Source organism: Mirounga angustirostris, unplaced genomic scaffold, assembly GCF_029215605.1.
Source record: "Mirounga angustirostris isolate CCGP_5_RB_7025 unplaced genomic scaffold, mMirAng1.0.hap1 SCAF_1, whole genome shotgun sequence".
Lineage (NCBI taxonomy): Eukaryota > Metazoa > Chordata > Mammalia > Carnivora > Phocidae > Mirounga > Mirounga angustirostris.
The window spans coordinates 168,484,402-168,507,551 of NW_026991709.1; positions in this window are offsets into that span (position 1 = coordinate 168,484,402).

The following is a 23,150-nucleotide window of genomic DNA, read 5'->3' on the forward strand; positions in this document are numbered from 1 at the left end:
AGACTTAGAAAGTGTGAAATTTAAGCTGAATAGATAATAGTCATCCCGACTTAAGAGTTGGGATGAAAAGCAATCTATTAAAATAAAGTTGCATATCTAAAGGCCCTTAGATGGGAAACAGACTTAAGTCATTTAATCAAGGGCATGGCATCATTCAAACAAGATGAGTCTTCTCCTGATTTGTTATCTTCTGATAATCTCTCTTCATTTTACTCCAGAAGTTATATCAATTGGCATCATTCAAACAAGATGAGTCTTCTCCTGATTTGTTATCTTCTGATAATCTCTCTTCATTTTACTCCAGAAGTTATATCAATTGGCATCATTCAAACAAGATGAGTCTTCTCCTGATTTGTTATCTTCTGATAATCTCTCTTCATTTTACTCCAGAAGTTATATCAATTGGTATCATCTATTCTAAATAACTGATCAAGATATTTTAAATTAAAAAAAGGCTTCACTTGCAAAGTCCGGAGTATTACAATTAGATTAGATGAGGAAAGTAAGTAGGTACTCTGATGGGTTTACCAGTACAAAGGTTACATTTATGATTAATTTCAGATCCATACAGTATGTAATCTTAAAAAAAAAAAAAGTTTCTAACTCTGTCCACTGAAAAGGCCTAGAATCAATGGTCAAATCAGTAGCAAAACTCTTAACACTGCAGTATGGTCTCCATCATTTCCTGTAAGATGCTAGGGAACTTTAGAGAAATAGTTGGGGTAGAAAATGTATGAGATAGGCCTGGAGCACACTGCTAAACCAGAAACCAAGGAATTTATCAGAACTACTGAGTTCATGCCAAAGAACTCAAGATCAAACAAAAAGATTTGCTATGTTCAAAGATGAGAAATTCAAACATAAATAAGAATAACAGCAATGACTGACACACATCAGGTATTTTACAGTCCTTGAGTTCAAAAGAATAAAACAAGGAGGAAAAAATATATTTTTTTCTTTTCAGAGAAAAATGTTAGTAAACTAACTCACTTTAAAAACTGGAAATTAATTAATTAATTAATTAATTAATTAATTAATTAAAAGTGGGGAAATAAGGGCATGAATCAAATATTTACCCATCCCATCTATATGACCTATACCCTAGGGTAGCCAAATAATTAAGAGATGCTTCTCTTTATAGATTAGAATAGGTTAGGCAGCCAGAGTTTTAGGAATTAACAGGAATTATATGTTGCTATAATAATTACACACAAGAATTGGTGTAACTTAGTGACTACACTAAGTATTTTACATATACCGTCTCATTCAAGCCTCATAAAACTTTATCACCATCACAGGTATTATTCTCATTATAAAAATGAGAAGATTGTCATTTAGAGAATGTGCCATACATCTATGAAGTATGTGAATTATGAATTAAATCCTTAAACTCAAGCCATCTAACTCAATGGTTTGCCTTCTTAACCATCTTTAACAGTGATGATATAAACAAGTTCAGAAGGTATAAAATAATGAGAAGGAGCATCTAACATACTCTTGGGAGATAAAAGGAAGTTTCCAAGAGGAAGTGATGTCTAAGGTGAGATATGATGGACAGCAGTATTTATTCATGAATGAGTGGAGTGAAGGAGATCATAGCAGTAACATTCCAGGCAAAAGGAGCACCTTGAATTAAGCCTGCAGGCTTGAAAAAGGATGATGTATCCATTAGTTATCAGTATGTGACAAACCACCCTAAAATTCAGTGGCATAAAGCACTAAATATTTATTTCTCATGCATATATGGAGTTCATTTCATTGAGGCTATTCAATGCTGACGTTGGCAAGGGTTATTCCTGTGTCTGTGGGTTAACTGCAATCTCTGCTCGATATAGCTCTGGCCATCCACCTGGGACCATGTCCTACTCTTGACAATGGCAGAAGACTAAGAATGTGAACAGAAGCAAGCATGTTCTCTTGAAAACTGGAGATAGAAGTACTGCACTGGCACCTGTGCTCATTCTGTTGCCCAAAGTTAGTCAGGAGACCAAACTCAGTGCCAGAGAGCCACAGTCAATCAACAGTGAGAGGATGTGGATAGAGAGAACGATGAATAATTGGGGCCACCACTGACGTCAATATAGCACACATAGCTAGGAGCTGCCGATGGCACATAATAACTGTCAGCAGAGATCTTTAAGGGCTTAGAAGAAAAACAACTCTAGAATTTTCCTGAAGTCTATATTAGTTGTATTTTGTAGGGAAAGCTAAGAGAGTATATGAATGCCACTGATTGAGGCTGCTTCCTCTTCATAATCTCCAGAATCCTACTTCACTCCTTCATCCTTTGTTGAAGGGCAATTTCTTGTTTCTAAGTTTTCCAGAAACCACAGTGTCCCTGTGAGCACAACACCAACACATTTGATTGTGTACTGCTAATCAGCATCTTGGTCCTCCATTTTTACTCTCAGTGTGTACCACGTCAATGAGAAAATGGCATTACCTATTCCAATGGTGTATTCAGCATTGACTAAATCAGAAACTGTCTGACCCTTTCCATTCAGCCAGGTCCCCTTACCTCACACCATGCTTTGAAAATGGCAATGCACCCGCTCTTTTTAATGGCTTTGCTTTGGGAAGATATTCCCATGTATCTCAATTACAGTGCTTATGACCTGCTGTACCCAAAATGTGGTGAATTTGTTTTCTCTCCAGCTGTCACAGAGGAAACCAGTTTACAGAGAACAGTAACAGTTTAAAACTTAGAATGAGAAAGAAAGATCCAGTCGAGTGTCATTTTCTCAGAGAAAATAGGTTTTTTTCCTAAGTCAGAGCCAGGCTTTAAAACCGGAATTTCTAAAGCTATCTTTCCAAGCAGGACACATGGTTGAGATTGACTGACTGATTGACTGATTTTTAAATTTACTTACCCTAATGATTTTTGAATATTCAGATTTTAATAGAATTACTTTTCAAAAATCAGAATACTCACCTAAAATCTTACCCTTTTCCTTCCACAGGGACCATTACACTCAGGCTGATTCTGTGACATATCATTATTTGTGGTTTTGGGATGAAGATGATGTTTCTGATACATGGGATTTTCCTCACCTAATCATACCAGAATTGATTTCATGTTGTTGTTTATGAAAGCAAAGTGAGCATAGACATAAAGGATTGGGTTTTAAAACTGGTTACTTTGAAGTCACAGAAAACATAGATGAATACATATAAATAAAAGAAAATATAACAGTAGCTATCACACATTTCAAGTAAATAACCCAAAGACCAAGATATATTAAGTAGAGAAAAACTTAAATAAAACTGAAGTCTGCAACTTTTCATAGTCTCTTAGGAATTGATTTGGACTGACTTTCTTGACTAAGAATCACTGCATTGCACAGAATATCTCAATTGACTTAGACATGTTCTTTTCACTTCTTTATTATCTCTAGGCACATCGGTTTACTCTGCACTCTTTTTTAAGATTGATGTGTCTTCTCGGTCTCTTGTTCTAGGTTCCTCCACCATCCCTTTCCTCTCCCCATAATTGATCTGTTGACAAACCCAAATCATTTAACCGGTCCACCTTCTCACAATCTGGATTTTGTCAACTGTACCAACGTGGTGCAGATCAACATGTTTCTCTGTCCTTTGCACTCCCTGCAAATGGGCAACTGAATGAAGGGATTTGATCAGAATCAGGTTCAGTACCTGTGGTCATTTTGGGAAATAGTTTTCAGTTCCTCAGTAAAGTTAAACATAGAGTTTCCATATGACCCAGTATTTTCACTCCTATGTATATACTCAAGAGAATTAAAAACATGAGTTTACATAAATAGATATACAAAAATGTTTATAACACTTTATAAAAGGTTATTTATAACAGCCGAAAAAGTAGAAACAACCCAAATATCCATCAGCTGATGAGTGGATGAACAAAATGTGGTGTATCTATGTAATGGAATGGTGTTCAATCACAAAAAGGAGTGAAGTACTAATAGATACCACAACATGGATAAACTTTGAAAATATTTATGCTGAGTGAAGAAAAGCCGGTCACTAAAAGTCACATATTGTATGATTCCATTTACATGAAATGTCCAAAATAGGCAAATCTCTAAAGACAGAACATAGATTAGTGGTTGTTAAGGTGCTGGAAAGGGGTGAGAGTGACTGCGATTGGATGGCAGCTTTCTTCTTAGGGTGGTAAAAATGTTATGGAATGAGAAAATGATAATGATTCACAATTTCATGAATATATTAAGCACCACTAAATTTTAGATGTTATAAAGGGTAAAATTTTTTGTATATGGACTGTATCTCTATTTTAAAAGATTATAGATGGTATATCAGGAGAGGCCTAATGTCCAGTTCTTTCTTTTGTTATGTTAGTGCCTTTTGATGCTTAAAACCTAGATCCAACAATCACTGGGGATTGCAAAGTGGCCATATTCTAATTCCATTACATTTTTTCATTAATAGGAATATTTTATAAAGAGATGCTTCTCCTCATCTTTTATTTGGTTAAACAGCAGTACATTTTCCTCAAAAAAAGGTGGAATAAATGCTTGATTCTTTCTATTTATCAGCTTTCAACATAAATAATTGATTAGCTATCATTCTCCAGAAGAAACCAGTTAGTGCAGGTGTATCTCAGAGATACTGCAATAAAGTGGGTATTGCAATAAAGTAAGTCAAATGAACGTTTTGGTTTCCCAGTGCGTATAAAAGTTATGTTCACACTATACTGTAGTATACTAAGTGTGAAGTAGCATATGTCTAAAAACAAGTACATACTTTAATTAAAAAAAGTATTGCTAAAATTAATAATTGCTTAAAAATGCTAAGTACTATCTAAGTGTTCATTAGCTGTAATTTTTTTGCTGGTGGAAGGTCTTGCCTCCATGTTGATGGCTACTGACTGATCAGCATGGTGGTTGCTGAAGGTCGTGGTGACTGTGGCAATTTCTTAAAATAAGGCAACAATGAAGTTTGCCACATGATTCACTCTTCTTTTTACAAGTGATTTCCCTGTAGCATGTGATGCTGTTTGATAGCATTTTACCCACAGTAGAACTTTCTTCAAAATTGCAGTCCATCCTCTCAACGCCTGCTGCTGCTTTATCAACAAAGTTTATGTAATACTCTAAATCCTTTGTTGTCATTTCAACAGTCTTCATAGTAACTTCACCAGGACTAGATTCAATCTCAGGAAACTGCTTCCTTTGCTGATCCATAAGAAGCAACTCCTCATCTATTTAAGTCTGATCATGAGATTGCAGCAATTCAGTCACATCTTCAGGCTCCAGTTCTGATTCTAGTTCTTTTGCTATTTCCACCACACCTGCAATTACTTCCTCCACTGAAGTCTCGAACCCTCAAAGTCATCCATGAGAGTAGGAATCAACTTCTTCCAAACTCCTATTCATGTTGATATTTTGATTTCTTCCCATGAATCATGAATGTTCTTAATGGCATCTACAATGGCAAATCCTTTCCATAAGATTTTCAATTGACTACCCAGATCCATCAGAGAAATCACTATCCACAGCAGCTATATAACCTTACAAAATGTATTTCTTAAATACTAAGACTTGAAAGTCAAAATAACTCTCTTTTGGTGGGGGTGGGGGGTGGAGGAGGCTTGAACTCATGACCCTGAGATCAAGACCTGAGCTGAGATCAAGAGCCAGACACTTAACTGACTGAGCTACCCAGGCACCCCTAAAATGACTCTTTGATCCATGGGTTGCAGAATGGATATTGTGGTAGCAGGCATAAAAACAATAGTTATCTTATTGTACATCTCCAGTAGAGCTCTTGGGTGACCAGGTGCATTGTCAATGAGCAGAAGTATTTGGAAAGGAATCTTTTTTTACCCCTGAGCAAAAAGTCTCAACAGTGGGCTTAAAATATTCAGTAAACCATGTTGTAAGCAGTTGTGCTATTATCCAAGCTTTATTATTCCATTTATAGAGCATAGGCAGAGTAGACTCAGCATAATTCCTAAGAGCCCTAGGATTTTCAGAATAGTAAATGAGCACTGGCTTCAACTTCAAGTTACCAGATGTATTAGACCCAAAGAGAGTCAGCCTGTCCTTTGAAGCTTTGAAGCCAGGCATCGACTTTTCTTTAGGTATGAAAGTCCCAGATGGCATCTTCTCCCACTAGAAGGCTGTTCTGTCTACATTGAAAATCTGTTGTTTAGTGCAGCCACCTTCATTAATGATCTCGGCTAGATCTTCTGGATGACTTGCTGCAGCTTCCACATCAACATTTGCTGCTTCACCTTGCACTTTTATGTTATGGAAACAGCTTCTTTCCTTAACCCTCATGAAACACCTCTTCTAGCTTCAGACTTCTCTTCTGCATCTTGCTCACCTCTCTCAGCCTTCACAGAATTGAAGAACGTTAGGGCCTTGCTCTGGATTGGGCTTTGGCTTAAGGGAATGTTGTGGCTGGTTTGATCTTCTATCCAGACCACTTAGCTTTCTCCATATCAGCAATAAGCAGTTTCACTTTCTTATCATTCATGTGTTCACTGGGCTCGCACTTTTAATTTCCTTTAAGAACTCTTCCTTTCCATTCACAACTTACCTGTTTCTTGCAAGGGGTTTAGCTTTCAGCCTATGGCTTTTGACATGCCTTCCTCACTAAGCTAAGTCATTTATTTAAAATGAGAGATGTATGACTCTTCATTTCACCTGACCACTTACAGGCCATTGTAGGGCTATTAATTGGCTTAATTTCAACCTTGTATCCCAGGGGATAGGGAGGCCCGAGGAGAGGGAGAGAGATGGGGAATGGCTTGTTGGTGGAGCAATCAGAGCATACACAGTATTAATTGATTAAGTTCATCATCTTACATGGGTCTTGTTTGTGGTGCCCCAAAACACTTAATATAGTAACATCAAAGATCACTGATCCCAGATCACCATAACATGTATAATAATAATGAACAGTGGACATATTGAGAGGATTACCAAAATATGACACAGAGACATAAAGTGAGCAAATGCTGTTGGAAAAATGGTGCTGACAGATTTCTTTGATGCAGGGTTGCCATAAACCTTCAAGCTATAAAAAAACACAATCTCTGTGAAGCACAATAAAGCCAAGTATAGTAAAATGAAGAATGCCTGCATATGTATGTTTACACACAAACACACCATTGTCAATCTATGAATTTAAATATATTTAATAGGTTTTGATCAGTTGAATTATCCCTTTTAAAGTTCAAAGGATCTCATCTTTGGCCTGTGGGAGCCTCTACACAAAGGTTCCTGCATTCATTTGATATGGCTCTGGCAGTTTTCCATAGCTTCCTCTTTCATCCTTTATATTTTCTGCCTGAGACCTAGAATCAGTTATTTCCCCAAGAATTCTTGGTGTCTTATAGTGGGAAATGGTATTCTAAAAGCCACAATCTGGACTCTTCATATGCTCAGTGTTTCTGGTTTGATCAAAGTTTGAGATCTTTTTCAGGACCAGGCAAGGACACACACACACACACACACACACACACATACACACGCATTATATAAAATAAAGGTATGTGCTGTTATAACATACCTAACTACAGTTGACCCTTGAACAACATGGATCTGAACTGCACAGGTCCCCTTATACACATATTTTTTTTGACAGAGTACTGTAAATATATTTTCTCTTCCCTATGATTTTCTTAACATTTTCTTTCCTCCAGCTTGTTTAATTATAAGAATACAATATATAATACGTATGACATACAAAATATGTGTTAACGGACTATTTATGTTCTTAGTAAGACTTCTGGTCAACAGTAGGCTATTAATAGTTAAGTTTTGGGAGTCAAAAATTATACACTGGCTTTCAACTGTGCAGGGGGTCAGTGTCCTTAACCCCTTTGTTGTTCAGGGTTCAACTGTATATACATATAATTAATATATATTAATTATAATTATAATTAAAATAACATATAAGATATATATCCTGTTATTAAATTTAAAATATATCATGAGTTCATAAAATTCTTCTATTTAAAACACAAGGCTACAGGACTTTATTCTACCTCTATATCTTACATCTGCATCTCCTTTCTTCTACATTGACGATGTGGACAATGGACACAGAGAATGGTAAAAGAATAAATGACTCATTTACTTTTTTCTATACTACACACAGAACCATTTTAGAATATGATGCTAACATTATTGTCACCAATCACAGCCCTAAGAAAAATTAAAATATTTTGTGTATGTACACCCCAATTTCTACCTCATTTATTTGTGGTTTATCATATACATTGAGCACAAAGCTATTTCACTGGTGACTTTGGAAAAATGGAAACATTTATAAAAATTACGATTTTTGTTATTCTTTCATGTTTTGCATCATTTCCTTAATGCCTCTTACCTCATTTTTAGATAAAATGCTGCACTTGCAATCTGTCTGTGGACAAGTATTTCTGGAATGTTTGATTATTAATTATTTTTCTCTTTATCTTTTTTCTTATGATAATTTGGTGTGGCATTTCACTTCAAAATAATTTTGTTAAATATTTTTATGCAAATTTGTTGACCTGAACCTTTTTTTTAAACCTGAATTTTTGAAGGAAGCATGGCTCAGAGGCTCAGAGTATGGTTTCTAATATCACTACGCTTGCACATCCATTCCATGTATACTATGTTCAAAAATATGGCAGTTCACTATGGGATTTCCTGGCTCTCTTTCCTCCCTAGTTTGATCTAGACCTTCTCTATCCTTTACTCTGTCTGTCCTCCTCAATTTAGATTCCATGCATGCATGGTAGCTTCTCCTGAGTTTGAGGTCCTATCCTAGATAGGAACCCTAGAAGGTAAGTTTGGAAAATCCACGGGAGCTCACACTGCTCTGAGACTTTCTGTTCTTTATATTGATTTTTAATGCAGAAGACAAAACCCTGTCAGCGTCAGCTGCTGTTCACAGGTTGGTCCTCTTTTGTGGCAGCTGGCTCTTTGCAATTTCTCTATTCTCAGCGTTTTCATGATCAACAGACATCCCATTGCTTCCCTCTACCCCATCACACACCACAGGTCCTATGGCTATTGATGGCTGCCTTCACTCATGTATATTTTGGAATGTATGGGATACCTTTTGCCTAGTTTTGTTGTAAATGCTGTCATGGGTTTTTGGCTTTGTTATTTATTGGCACAATCTGTTTTTATGTGGGGATTTAGAGACTTCAAAAATGATGCCACGTTTGTTACCATCTCTCCAGAATCCTGCTCATAGGTTTATGAAAGAACCAAACTTGTTTGGAAAGAACTCTAAAATGTGCATATGCATGAATGATTACTTAGAAATAACAGGGAAAACTACATTTCTTGAGACCCATATTACAAATTTGTTTGTCCAAAATTTTAGAAAAATAGTTGTAATTTTAAAAAATCTCCAGAAAGATAATCATTACTTAAATTTCTACTGATTACATAAGTATAATATGATCTCCTCCAAGATAATTCAATCAGTAATATCCAAAGAATTACTCAATATAGTGACATATCTGGAAACTATTCATCAAAAGAGTGACCACATTTTCTTCAATGTGAAAAGAAATTACAGGAAAGTTTCAGAATAACCTTCTCAGGTTTTTCCAGTCAGAAAATTCTGCTCTGAATAAAAGAGTTTTTTTCCACATTGGTCATCCTCTTTTGTTTCCTAAATGCCTTAAGAGTTTTTTATTTGTTTATATGCTTATTTATTTACTAGTCTTAGCATAGAATGATTTTATTAAGTGCAATTTGAATCCAGTTCCACATTCTACAGTTATTTGCATACTTTCAGCAAACCTGACAGAAAGCAAGATATTGGTATACAAATGGAGCTGACTTACTTCAGCCAAGTATCAACTTATACTTCCATAAAATAGAGATTACAAAAACAGATATAATAGTGATGGGACTTCTGACCAGAAACAATTAAATAATGGACATGACACTTCTGTAAAATATTAAGTACTTGATATAAATGCTAGTAATTTCTGTAAATAGTACTATCCTCCCTAATAATGAAATTTCATGTTTCTTATGTTTACACTAAACTGTTTTTGAAAGACAGCTTTTCATATGTATAAGTTGTCATTTCTTCTGTGGTACCTACTGATTCAAAACAGGACATTTTTAATTCATCTGTTTCTAAAAATGTGTCTTTAGGTTTCTACGGAAACTTCTGTAAGGAATTCAGGAAGCTTTAGAAATGTCAAAGTTACCATAGCATAGGGATATGAGGACATTTTGCATTTTGCCAATGTCATCATAAGAAGTCAACAGTCAGAGCTATAACTGCAATTTAAGTAGAATTCTTTTACCATTCTTTACTGTGAAATCTCAATCTGCCCACTATTTTCTATTTTCTGCTGGAGTGTAAATACAGGTCAAATGACTTCCTTTGCCATATGTTCAGTTCTATTCCATCCCTCTTATATTCTGCGCCTGTTTGCCTTGTCTAATCAGTGATCCACACATGCTCCGCCTCTTTGTATATCTCAGAAAAGACCTTTCTTCCAGCTGCTGTGCAAATATTGCCAAGTTGTTCTAATGTAAAGTCAGATTCCATAAGAAGACTTTCTGGGTAAGTTATCACACAGCTTCAGGACAGAGAAGCGGAAGAAAAAGCCATTAAGGGGTAAGGATTTGAGCAGCGAAGATACAAGCCCTTTAGGCCTGTGTATACTTTTATTCAATGGGTTACACAGTGTTTTTTCCTCTGTAGCTCCGTTGGAGTGAACTGTTCAAAGGAAACACCTTTCTGGTTTGGTTTTTCATGGTAGCTCAAAATGGCACAGAGCACCCCTTTTTTAAGCTCAGGTTCATCAATTTATGAAAAAGGAACCTAATGGATGGTTTCCCCCTCAGCATGCCTCCGGTAAAATTAAATTCCCCAATTAGAACTGTTAGGGGTTTGTTAACAGTAAAATTTGAAAGAATGATGAAGCTAACCCCCTATTGTGTCACTCCCTTTACTTTTCTTGGATGAAAAGGAGTGTAGGTTGGATTATCTCACATGAACAGACCATTGGAGTAAAAGTAATCGTGTTTTATATATACCAACAAGATTTGAAATGAATTTTTCCCATCTATTAAATAAGACTTATTATGAGAGAAAAAAAAGTTGATATGAGTTTTTAAAATGTTAAGATCAGCATTTCAGTATATTATTACAAGTATTTAAACAGTTTAACACTAATTGGAATTTCATGGAGCAAATGTTATGCTATTTCAATAAAAAGTGTGAGAGATCACAGCAAGTTTCTTCAGTTTTAACCAGTTTGATACCACCATTTTCCCTATCAGAATTGCTTCAGTTCTCTTACAAACCAGTTAGGCTTGTCAATGTCCAAATTCTTTATATCAAGGAGTGAAATGAAATTCTGTAAAATAAATGTTCCTTTATTTTCTTTTTGAAATCTGAAACACAGAACATGCATCATCTAGGAGCCAGAATGCTTTTCAACTGAGGTTAAATCAAGCTACTATGGTAGCTCATCTACTATTGGTCAGGATCGACCCACATACCTTGACACAACTGTGTACCAGGAACAAATTTCTTATCAACCTCTAGGAGTTGACCTTGCAAATTTTCCTTTTGTACAACCTCTGTGGCTTACATTACGAATCTGTGTCTAATCATTACTTCATTCCTCAAGAACAAAACATTATTATTCACCTTTCATTCGCCATGTCACTTTTGTGTCTGGGTCACATAAGCTTGGATAAGATCTCCCGTAAGAAATTTTTGTAGTGTTCAGTTTCCCACAAAAAAAAAAAAAAAAAAAATGCATCCTCGGTAGAAAAAAGCTCATAGCTGCTTAATGTAGATTTAAATTGTCTAAATGGCTTTATTACTTGAAAATGTCTTAAATCCTTAAGGCAATTTAAACCAGTGGTGATGAAAAGCTCTAGTCATTCTGAAATTTAACCCTTTTGTATCACTATGCCAAATAACATTCATTTATTAGGCTTGGGAGAGACCTTTAAAATTATCTAAGGCAAACCCTAGCTTTTTATAAAAGAGGAAAGTGAGTCTCTGAGATGTGAACGAAGATCACACAGGAAGACAGATTCAGAGCCCAAATCTGTATGTGCTGGGTTACACAGTGTTTTTTCCTCTGTAGCTCTGTTGGAGTGAACTGTTCAAAGGAAACACCTTTCTGGTTTGGTTTTTCATGGTAGCTCAAAATGGCACAGAGCACCCCTTCTTTTAAGCTCAGGTTCATCAATTTATGAAAAAGGAACCTAATGGATGGTTTCCCCCTCAGCGTGCCTCCGGTAAAATTAAATTCCCCAATTAGAACTGTTAGGGGTTTGTTAACAGTAAAATTTGAGAGAATGATGTACTCAGGGACCATCAACTGAAGTTTTAAGAGAAGAAAGGAACTCTGGGGTCAGTCAGAAAACCTTGATTTGAATCCTAGCTTTTCCACTCTCTAGCTGTATAACTGTAGTCAAGGTTTAGCTTTCTCATCTATGGTGTTATATAATTATAAATAAATAAATAAATAAATAAATAAATAAATAAATAGTAAGTTTAGATTAAATTTTCCTAACTTTACCTGAACAAGAAGCTCACTCATAGTCATTGGTCCAAAGATTCCACTCCTCCCTTTTGGCTTTTCTTTTCTTCTTCTTCTTTTTTTTTTTTAATAGAGTCCATAGCAAAGATTCAATAACCTTTTATTTTTTTCTGCCAGATTTGTGTTCCTTTGAACATGCCTCTTCTCATATTTTGTGTACAATGAGAGTCAGACTTCTACATTTCTCACGTTGCTTAAAAATGCCTCACCAAAGCCCCCAAATAACCAGAACCAGTCTCCATTTTCTGAAGAAATCAATAAAACCATAGAGGAAACTTCTGCTGGTCTTTAGAGGAGGGGTTGCAATTTTGACCTCTGAAGGTTGACTTTCACCCACAGACAGGATTTGTTTTGCCTTTGCAAAATTGTTTTAAATGATTCCATTTTTGTAAAGCTTCAATAATTTTATTTTTAATTACTTTATTAAAATTTAAAGTTTTATTTTCTATCTTCTAATACTTACAATTCAATGGCTTTTAATACAGTCACAGATTCAGGGAAACTCCACCACAACTGAATTTAGAATATGGTCACTACCCCCCTAAAAAATCCTCACACCTTTTACCCATCACCCCCAATATCTCCATCCACTTAGACCTGGGCTACCACTGCTATATTTTCTGTTCTTACAGATTTGTCTATTCTGGGTATTTTGTATAAATGGAATTATACAATATATGGTCTTCTGTGACTAGTTCTTTCATAAAGCATAATGTTTTTAAGGTTCACCCATGTTTTAACATATATTGGTAAGTACTCCTTTTTATTTAAATTTATACTTTTAAGCCTTGTACCATTTCCCCTCAAGTTTTCCTGTGAATAGACACACATGCACACACACACACACACATTTCAATTTTTCAATGATAAAAGATAATTTTTAGCTGAGTCATACAGTTATAAAATTAAACAATCAATTAATCTTTAATATTCTTACATGTATTGTTAGGAAATAAGCAGAAAGCAAGGGAATATAAGTATTTTACTACAAATAACAAGTGGTGCTGGTGACAGAATGAGACAATTCTATGTATAATATATATATATATATATATATCTGCAAAATGGAATGGAAAGAAGTGGGTGCCAATGACTTCAGTTCTGTATGGATCCTTGTAATCCAAATGAGTTGTGTAGAGGTTTTGATTTGAGGAACAGAAAGAGACATGCTCTTCAATAGCTGCATGAGCATCTCCCTACATTAAATCATAGGATGCCTTCTTTCTGACATCTCATATCTAGCTGAATGTTTCCAGTATGTTACAGAAAAGCAAACCACTTGCACAAAATAGCTTTGATGTTGTGGTGGATTAGGGAGATTTTTTTAATTGCTACTTAAACCACTTTTAAGTAATTACTAACTAATACCTAGTTTTATTTGACTTAATTCAAAAGGCTGTTTGCAAAATAAATGAAGAACTGATAAGCCACCATGTAAAGCCAAACTTTTTTTTTTTTTCCTAGAAACTGGAAACTGGTTTGAGGGTATAGATTAAAACAGAACAAAACAAAACACAAAACTTTATAACACCACAGATATTTTGGACCCACTAATATTTTTAAATAAATTATAAAAGAATAGGCAAAATTAACATAGCTTGCAAGAAAAAAATTTTGCTCCGCAATACATTAAAGCAAAGCATATTCTTCTTTGTTATTTTAAATTGAACGAATAATAAAAAAAAAATATCAGTTCATATCCCTGGAGTCATGTTGCAAAGCATCTTCTTTCAAGTGTGCATTCCATAATTTGAAGTCTGGCCATTTTTTGCTTCCCACAGATATCTGAGGCACAAAGCCTTCCAGGTGTGTCAATATGACATCCTCCTTACAGTTGGAGCTTTGCTTTTACTGTATTCCCCCCTGATATTACTGTAAGAAAACACTGGAGAGCTTGGATGTAGTCCAAGGAAAATCCTTTCCCCTGGTGGACTTTTGCCAGTGGAGACTAGGAAGATCTTTCATGAAGCCAGTGGAATGCACAGCTCTGGTAAAGGGACCATGTAGCTTTCATATGAAGTCATTTACATAAAACCCAGGAAGGCTAGCTACCTGCCAAACACACATAACAGAGGATTCTGAAACTAAAGACTGATTTTTGGTCCAGTCCTTAGATGTGGAAAATGGGAAAACATTTTACGTACCAGCGACTTGACAATAGTCAAACGTCAACTTAATGAGTTAGGTGCGACTTCCCCCTTTATACAGATGTGAACACTAAGATGTAAAGTACTGGCCCACAGCTACACAGGTGATAAGAGGTACAAGTGTATTTGAACTCTGTGATTTCAAAACAAGCCAAATTATTGTGTTGTACCACCTCTCGAGCTACAAAAGGAAAAGGCCCTATGGGTTCAACCTGGTTTCTTCCCAATTCCAATTCAATACTAAGTTTAAATTTAACTAAATATAACTAAATTTAAACTTAATAGTTTCTTAATAGTTTCTTCCTTACACGTACATATGAAGATCTTATAATCCAACTAATCCAAAATTTTACTTTGCCCTGGTTTCAGATGAAGAATCAAACTATTAAGTGGCAAAGACTTTTGACCAACTATTCAAACTTCTTCTTTTGGTATAAAACACATAACCCAGAGTAAGGTTGCCTCTGGCCCAGGGATAAAGCCAGATTAGTCTAAACCAAGTATTCTTCTGGCAATTATTGATTGGTGACAGGGATGGGAGGAGGATAATTTGTATCCTGAATTGACTCAGTTGGACTGCAATGAAATGCTGTTGACAATCATCTTGCAACAATGAGAACCAGTCTTGGAATGAGGCCAGAGCTGACAACAGCAGAACAACCTGGATCCTTGATGGCATCATTAAGCCATGGTTGATGCCTTGCTTAGAATCTATTTTACCTCTGAAATTCTTGTGTTTTTTTTTTGTTGTTGTTGTTGTTTTGTTGGTTTTTTTTTTTATAGAATAACATGCTCTACTGTTAGGTCAGTTTCAAGTCAATACGCTTTGCTACTTGCAGCCTTAGACATTCTATCTGATCCATGATATGTAGTAAATGATTATATTGGCCAAACCATTTGTTTTCATTTTTGGACTCTTACAAGAATATTTGGAACACACCGCACAAAATTTAGCTGAGCAAGGAAACAGCCAAACTATCAAACAAACAAATTCCAAGTTTCTGATTCTCTTGGGGGGAATAAGGAAATAAAGAACTCAAAGTGAAAGGGAATTGGTGACTCAGCGTCAGTACATAAAAAAAAAAAAAAATGGCCCAGTGTGGCCCTAAAGGGAATCATCCACCTGAGGTAATATCTCCCAAGTAAAATATAAAACTGAAATTATTTAAGATTCCATAATATTTTTTAGAATTAGATATTAGCTAAAGGCCCTTACTAAATTCTGGCTTGGGTATTCACAGGCTGTCTACCAGCAGTCCTGTCACATATTTTCTTTGGAAAGTGACAGCATGTTGTTGACAGAAGATTATTTTCTACAGACATTTTTTCTATTTAAATCAAGTTCTGTTGAATTGTGCAAAGCTACGGGCCAATGTGTTTCCACCCATGAATGATAAATCCAACAAAAATAAAGGAGACATGGGGGAAATGTAGCATAGTGTCACTTTTGCAAGGTTTTATTACAAGCAAACACATCAACCACCATTGAAGAGAGGAAAGACAAATGTCTCTATTCCTCACCCCAGCCTCCAACCTCTTCTCCTTCTTAGAAACGCATTATGTTACCTGGCATCTAAGTGGGGATCAATAATATCAGACTGTAGGCTCTATAATGGTAAGGAACAGATGTGCGTTACTCACTGATATCCCAGAGACCAAAGCCATGGACACTTCTTGATCCTAACAAGTATATGCTAAATGTATAGGGCACTTATACCAGAGAAGTTCATAATGTTATGAAATACACATTCAGTTGATGGCCATGCTGTCCATATTTGCAAGTCTGCTTGGTTGCTTTGACTGAATTTATTAAGCACTAACTTAATTTTTTATCAGCTTTAAGGATCAATTTGTTTTACTAAACATACTAAGGAATCAAATAGAGTAATATTTTGGAAATATTTATGACTTACCAGAATGACTGGTGTGACTTTAAGCATGATACTTCACCTTCTTGAACCTAACATTCAGCCTATATTAAATAGTGGGTGTTGGGGGAAGTAATGAGATAAAACTGAAACAGTATCCAGTACAGGAAAGAGGAGAGATGCATATTGGCATATTTTTTGTTTATTACATCTTTAAAAAAATATGAGATATAATTCACATACCATAAAACTCACCCTTTTAAGGTGTACAAACAAACAACAACAAGAAAAAGAGAAAAAGACTCATAAATATAGAGAACAAACTGGGGTTGCCAATGGGGAGGGGACTGGGGGCTGGGTGAAATGGGTGAAAGGAATTAAGAAATACAAACTTCTAGTTATAAAATAAATAAGTCATAGGGATGAAAAGCAAAGCATAGGAAATGTAGTCAGTAATATTGTAATACAATTATATTGTATATAATTGTTGAATTACTAGTTAAACACTTGAAACTAATTTAATATTATATGTCAACTATACTTGAATTTAAAAAAATTTAAGTAAAGTGTATAATTCAGTGGGTTTTAGTATATTCACAAGATTGTGCAAGCAACATCACTATCTAATTCCAGAACATTCTCTACCCCACAAATTCCATTTGGTTCCCCCCTACTCACTAGCAATCACTCCCCACATTGTCTCCCAGCCTCTGGCAAACACTAGTCTACTTTCTTTCTCCATGGATTTTCATATTTTCTGGACATTTCATGTAAAGGGAATCCACAATATATGGCCTTTTGTGTATGGCTTCTTTATGTAGCATAATATTTTCAAGATTCACCTGTATTGTAGCATGAATCAGTACTTCATTTTTTTTTTTTAAAGATTTTATTTATTTGACAGAGAGAGACACAGTGAGAGAGGGAACACAAGCAGGGGGGGTGGGAGAGGGAGAAGCAGGCTTCCCATGGAGCAGGGAGCCCGATGCGGGGCTCGATCCCAGGACCCTGGGATCATGACCTCAGCCTAAGGCAGATGCTTAATGACTGAGTCATCGAGGCGCCCCCAGTACTTCATTTTTATGGCAGAATACTATTCCATTTTTTGTATATACCACATTTCTTTCTTCATTTATCAGTTGATGAACAGGTGAGTTTTTTCCACTTTTTGGCTATTGTGAATAATGCTACTATAAACATTTGTGTACAAGTATTTGTACAGTCATTTTTTTTATCTCTTTTAAGTATATAAATAGGGTCATGTGGAAACTCTATGTTTATCTTTATTGAGAAACTCTTAAACTCTTTTCCAAATCATCTGCCTCATTTTATATTCCTACTAGCAATGTATGAGGGTCTGATTTCCCCACCACCTCATCCAATACTTACTCACATTGTCTGTCTTTCTTATAATAGCCATCCTAGTGGGCTAAAAATTGTATCTCAGTATGGTTTTGATTTAGGTTATTTACATTTTACTAATGACTAGTGATTTTGAGAATTTCTTCATGTGATTATTGGTCATTTGCACCTTCTTTGAAGGAATATCTATTCAAAAGCTTTATCTATTTTTTTCTTACTGGGCTATTTGTCTTTTAATTACTAAGTTGTAAGAGTTCCTTATATATTCTAGATACTAGACCTTTATCATATATATTACTTGCAAATATTTTCTTCCACTTTGTGGGGTATCTTTTCAATTTATTGAGTGTTCTTTGAAACTCAGAAGTTTTCATTTCCAAAAAAATTTTTTCACTTCTGATGAAGTTTAATTAATTTATTTTTCTTGTGTTTATCATGTTTTTGGTGTTATATCTAAAAAACATTGCCTAATCCAAGGTCATAAAGATTTATACCTCTGTTTTCTTTTAAGTGTTTTTTAGTCTTAACTCTTTTATTTAGGTCATTTTGAGTTAAATTTTTGTGAATGTTGTGAGAGAGAGGTCTAACTTCATCCTTTCCCATGTGGATATCCAGCTGTCCCAGCACCATTTGATGAGAAGATGAGTTATCTTGGCAATGTTCTTGAAATCAGTTGGACATACATATGAGTTTATCTCTATATTCGTTATTCTATTCAATTGATCTATATGCCCAACCTACAGCAGTACCACACTGTTTTGGTCATTGAAGCTTTGTAGTAAATTTTAAAAATGAGGAACAGTGAGTCATCCAAATTTGTTTTTCTTTTTCCAAATTGTTTAGACTATTCTGGGCTCCTTGCATTTTCATATGATTTTAGAATCAGTCTCTTAATTTTTAAATAAAGAAGTTGGGATTTTGATAGAAATTCATTGAATCTGTAGATATATCTGGGGAGTGTTTCTATCTTAATGAGCTCAGATTTTTCAACCCATAAACATGGGATGTCTTTCTATTTAGTTAGGTCTTCTTTATTTCAGTGATGTATTTTTTTAGTGTGCAAGTCTTACACCTCCTTTGTTAAATTTATTGGTGTTTTTTTCTTTTCAATTGGATGTAAATGTAACTACTTTCTGAATTTCATTCTTGGATTGCTTATTGCTAGTGTATAAATATAATTGATTTTAATATATTCACCATGTATCTTACAAACTTGTTTATTGGCTCTAATAGTTTTTAGCTGATTACTAATGATTTTCTATGTAATGTTATTTAAAAGTATGTTTAATTTCCATACATTTGTGATTTTCCCAAATTCCCTTCTGTTGATTTCAAATTTCATTCTGGTTAAAGAATACACTTTGTGTGATTTCAATTCTTTTAAATTTATTTAGGCTTTTTTTCCCTGATCTAACATATGGTCTACTCTGGGGGATATTTCATATGCACTTGGAAAGCATGTGTATTATTTTGAGGTGTGTGTTCTACAGATTCTTTTTTCTCTATTAATTTTATAGTGTTCTTTAAACCTTCTCTTTCCTTGTTGATCTCCTTTCGTCTTTCTCTGTCCATTACTAAAAGGGAATTAGTGAAGTCTCTATTATTGTTGAATTGTATATTTATCCTTTAATTCTGTCAGTTTTTGCTTCATGTATTTTGGGTGTCTCTTTTAGGTGCATATGTGCTGATAGTTGTTATACCTTTCTGATGGATGGATTCCTTTATAAACTAAAGTGTCTCTCTTTGCCTCTAGCAACAATTTTTTGTCCTTTATTTTATCTGATACTAATATAAATTATTACAAATAATATTTGTTATAATTATTGATATAATCATTATTGGCCATATTTATTAGGTTAATTAGTTTAATATAGTTGATATTAGAGCATTACTATTTACTACAATAATTAATTGATAATTACTAGTTAATAATATGATAGTAACATAAATTAATGTCAGATAGTAATATATTGTTGCCATCACCCCAATAAGTTTTAAAAATGTCTCTGATTCATCAATTCATTGGCAGTTATAAAAACTAGCTTCTATACAGTAACACGGCCATATTTTCCAAGTCTTTGGATTTTTTTTTTTTTAAGATTTTATTTATTTATTTGACACAGAGAGAGAGAGCACAAGCAGGGGGAGCAGCAGGCAGAGGGAGAAGCAGGCCTCCCGAGGAGCAGGGAGCCCAATGCGAGGCTCAATCCCAGGACCCTGGGATCATGACTTGAGCTGAAGGCAGACACTAAACGACTGAGCCACCCAGGCGCCACCCAAGTCTTTGGATGTTTTATTGCCTTCTCTGTACCCAAGGATTAACACAATCCTACACAAGTCATGATTTCCAAGATTCTTCTTTAAAGGAAACAAGCCTGTTTAGTTTGGAAATATAGAAAATAGTCTTAGCCCAGGAGAATTTATGTTTGTTTATCATGTGTTTCATAGTCAGGTGAAGGCAAGAGAAAAAGAAGCTTGAAGCTATATTTTATATATTAAAACCAACCTTTAAAAAAAGTAAAAAAATACAGTACAAAGAATCTGACAAATAATCTAGGATCACAAATCTGGGCAATATCACTTGGAGAGTAAAGGGAAGCATACACTGTATTCTGGGGAATATTTAGACACTAAGTTGCTGAGTTTCTGTGTGTGTGTGGCTATACTATACATGTGCCTGTTTTCCTAACATGCAGACTTTAAGAATCACTGCTTCTGAGATTTGACAGGCTAACCCATGGTATTATACTAAATACTTTTGTGCTTTTACTCATTTAATCTTTGCAACAACCAATAAAAGTTAATGTTATTATGCGTGAGTGAACTGAGGCTCCATATATTTAAGTAACTTGATCAGAGAACACCTTCAATAATAGATGGAACTAATATTTGGATCCAAGTCTAGCTCAGTGTTCTCACAGAGCTTGCAGTGCTCAAGAAGAAGTTCTAAACAGCAACCACAATTCTTCCTTTTGGATACGCTAGATTTCACTGATTTAAAAATTGTAAAGAACCTACTATTTGCACGGTAGTCATATTAGAACAATGAAAAGGCAGTTTACAATGCAGTTAGAGAGGTAGATATTAAACAAGTCATTATGCAAATAATGATGATAAGTATTATGTAGGAAAAATGAGACATAATTGAGAGACCGTAACAGGACCCAATTTAGACTGTGGGATTAGTGAATGATGTGTTGATCATGTTGAAGGGTGAGTAGGAGGGCACAGCACTGACAGAGTACATCAGGCTGGAAGGAATTTCTGATAGGCAAGAAACAGAGAGAAAGTCAGAATAAATAAAGCACCACAAGTGACAGGGAGGGCAGATCAAAAGGAAGTTGAAGAAACAGAAGAAACAGAAGAGCAGAGATCATGCTGGGATTTACAGGCTACAATAGCAATGTTTACTTTCCTAAGAAAATTAGGAAAACTTTAAAGGACCGTAAGCAAGATAGTGACATGACAAGGTAGGCACTTCTAAAATATTACCTGGAATGGGTCCTTTCTGGAATTATTTTGCAATTTTTTGTGGGTCTATAATTATTTCAAAATAAAAGGTTTACTTTCTTTCTTTCTTCTTTCTTTCTTTCTCCCTTTACTTTCTTCCCTTCCCTTCACTTTCCTTTCCTTTTTTAATGAGATACAAAGGAACAGAAAATATTCCTCTTACTGAACTGAAAAATGATTGGGGGATGGGGATATAAAGTGGAATCAGGGGAAGCAGTTAAGGGGTTATCATTGTAGTCCAGGACAGGGATAATGGTGGCCTAGTGAAGGTGTTAGAAGTAGAGGTGGAAAGAAGCAGGTGTAGTTGAGATATCTGCCAGAAGTAGAACATTTGTGAGGAGGATAAATGAGAAGGATCTATCAAAAGGGAATCCCATGCATCTTGCATGAATATTTGAATAGTAACTTTTGTTGAGACGGAGAAACTAGAAGAGAAAGAATATTACTGGAGGACAACTAGAAAGTAGACTCGAGTTGTAGAATGTTTGAAATACTTCTAAGACATCCATATATTGATGTTAAGTAGACAACGGGATATATGGGTTTCAAACTCAGAAGATGTAAACGTGCACATCTTTAAGGTGTAGGTAGTATTTAAAGCCATGGGGTATGTGAACTCACGAAGGGTAAAAGATAGAGTGGGAAAAAAAGCATAAAGCCAAGTTCTAAGGAACAATACTGTGTAAAGATCAGATAGATCAGAAAAGGCCATCAAAGGAAGCTGAAAAAGTTTAGCTAGTGAAGGGTTTACATTCTAGGACAAAAGATTCATTAGCCAAGATCAAACACCAGCTATCTCTTAGGGTTAAGTTACCATGTTTTCCATATGAACTGAAACACCTAAAAAGGCTGCAAGCTTTACTAGTGGGTGTGCAAGATCCATCAGAAAGAGTTTTCACAGTGGACAAAGTGGAGCTCTTCATCAGCTGCTGGTTTTGGCACACATTCCCCCTAAGTCCTGAATCACTGAAGGTCCAACTTCCCCTTAACTGCTAGAATCCCTTCCATTCCAAACAGATCCCTGAGATTGGACGCTGGTAATTTCCTGCTTCCTGAGGCATCTTTGGACAGCTGAAACCGTTACAAAACTCTTCCTTATACTCAGCTAAAATCTGTCATCCTGCAGCTTCCATCCACCATCCTAGTTTTACTCCTTGGGGCCACACAAAACTGGATTCTCTTTGTAACATGACAGTGCTTCAAGTATCTATACAAAACTCTTGTGTCCCCCAAGATTTTTCTCCAGGCAAAATGTCACTGGTACCTTGTTGCATTCCTCATAGGACACAATTATGATCAAGTCAAGTATACCATGCTCTAACTTATAAAATGAATACCTGTTACGAGAGAAAGCTAACCCTATTAATAAACTGAGTCACAGTGATTCAAACTATCTGTTATAAGAGTCAGACTTGTTTAGTAGTTTGATCAAAATCAGGTAATAACAACTTTTACACTAATGATATTCCACTTGAATTAAAATATGAAACTGGCTGGGTATACTAGTATTTTGCTATGGAAGGGGCAAAAATAGATAAGAATAAACAGATTTGAAAGATGTATTAACATTTCATCCCTAGAATACAAACACGAACACACACATCCTTATTTAAAGCAGAACTAAAAACATAACTTATATATACCTATCATTAAATAACTTCATTTTTTTAAATGAAGATGTCCTTTTCAAACATTGCCTCAAATTTGGTGGGGTGGATTATCTTTGGC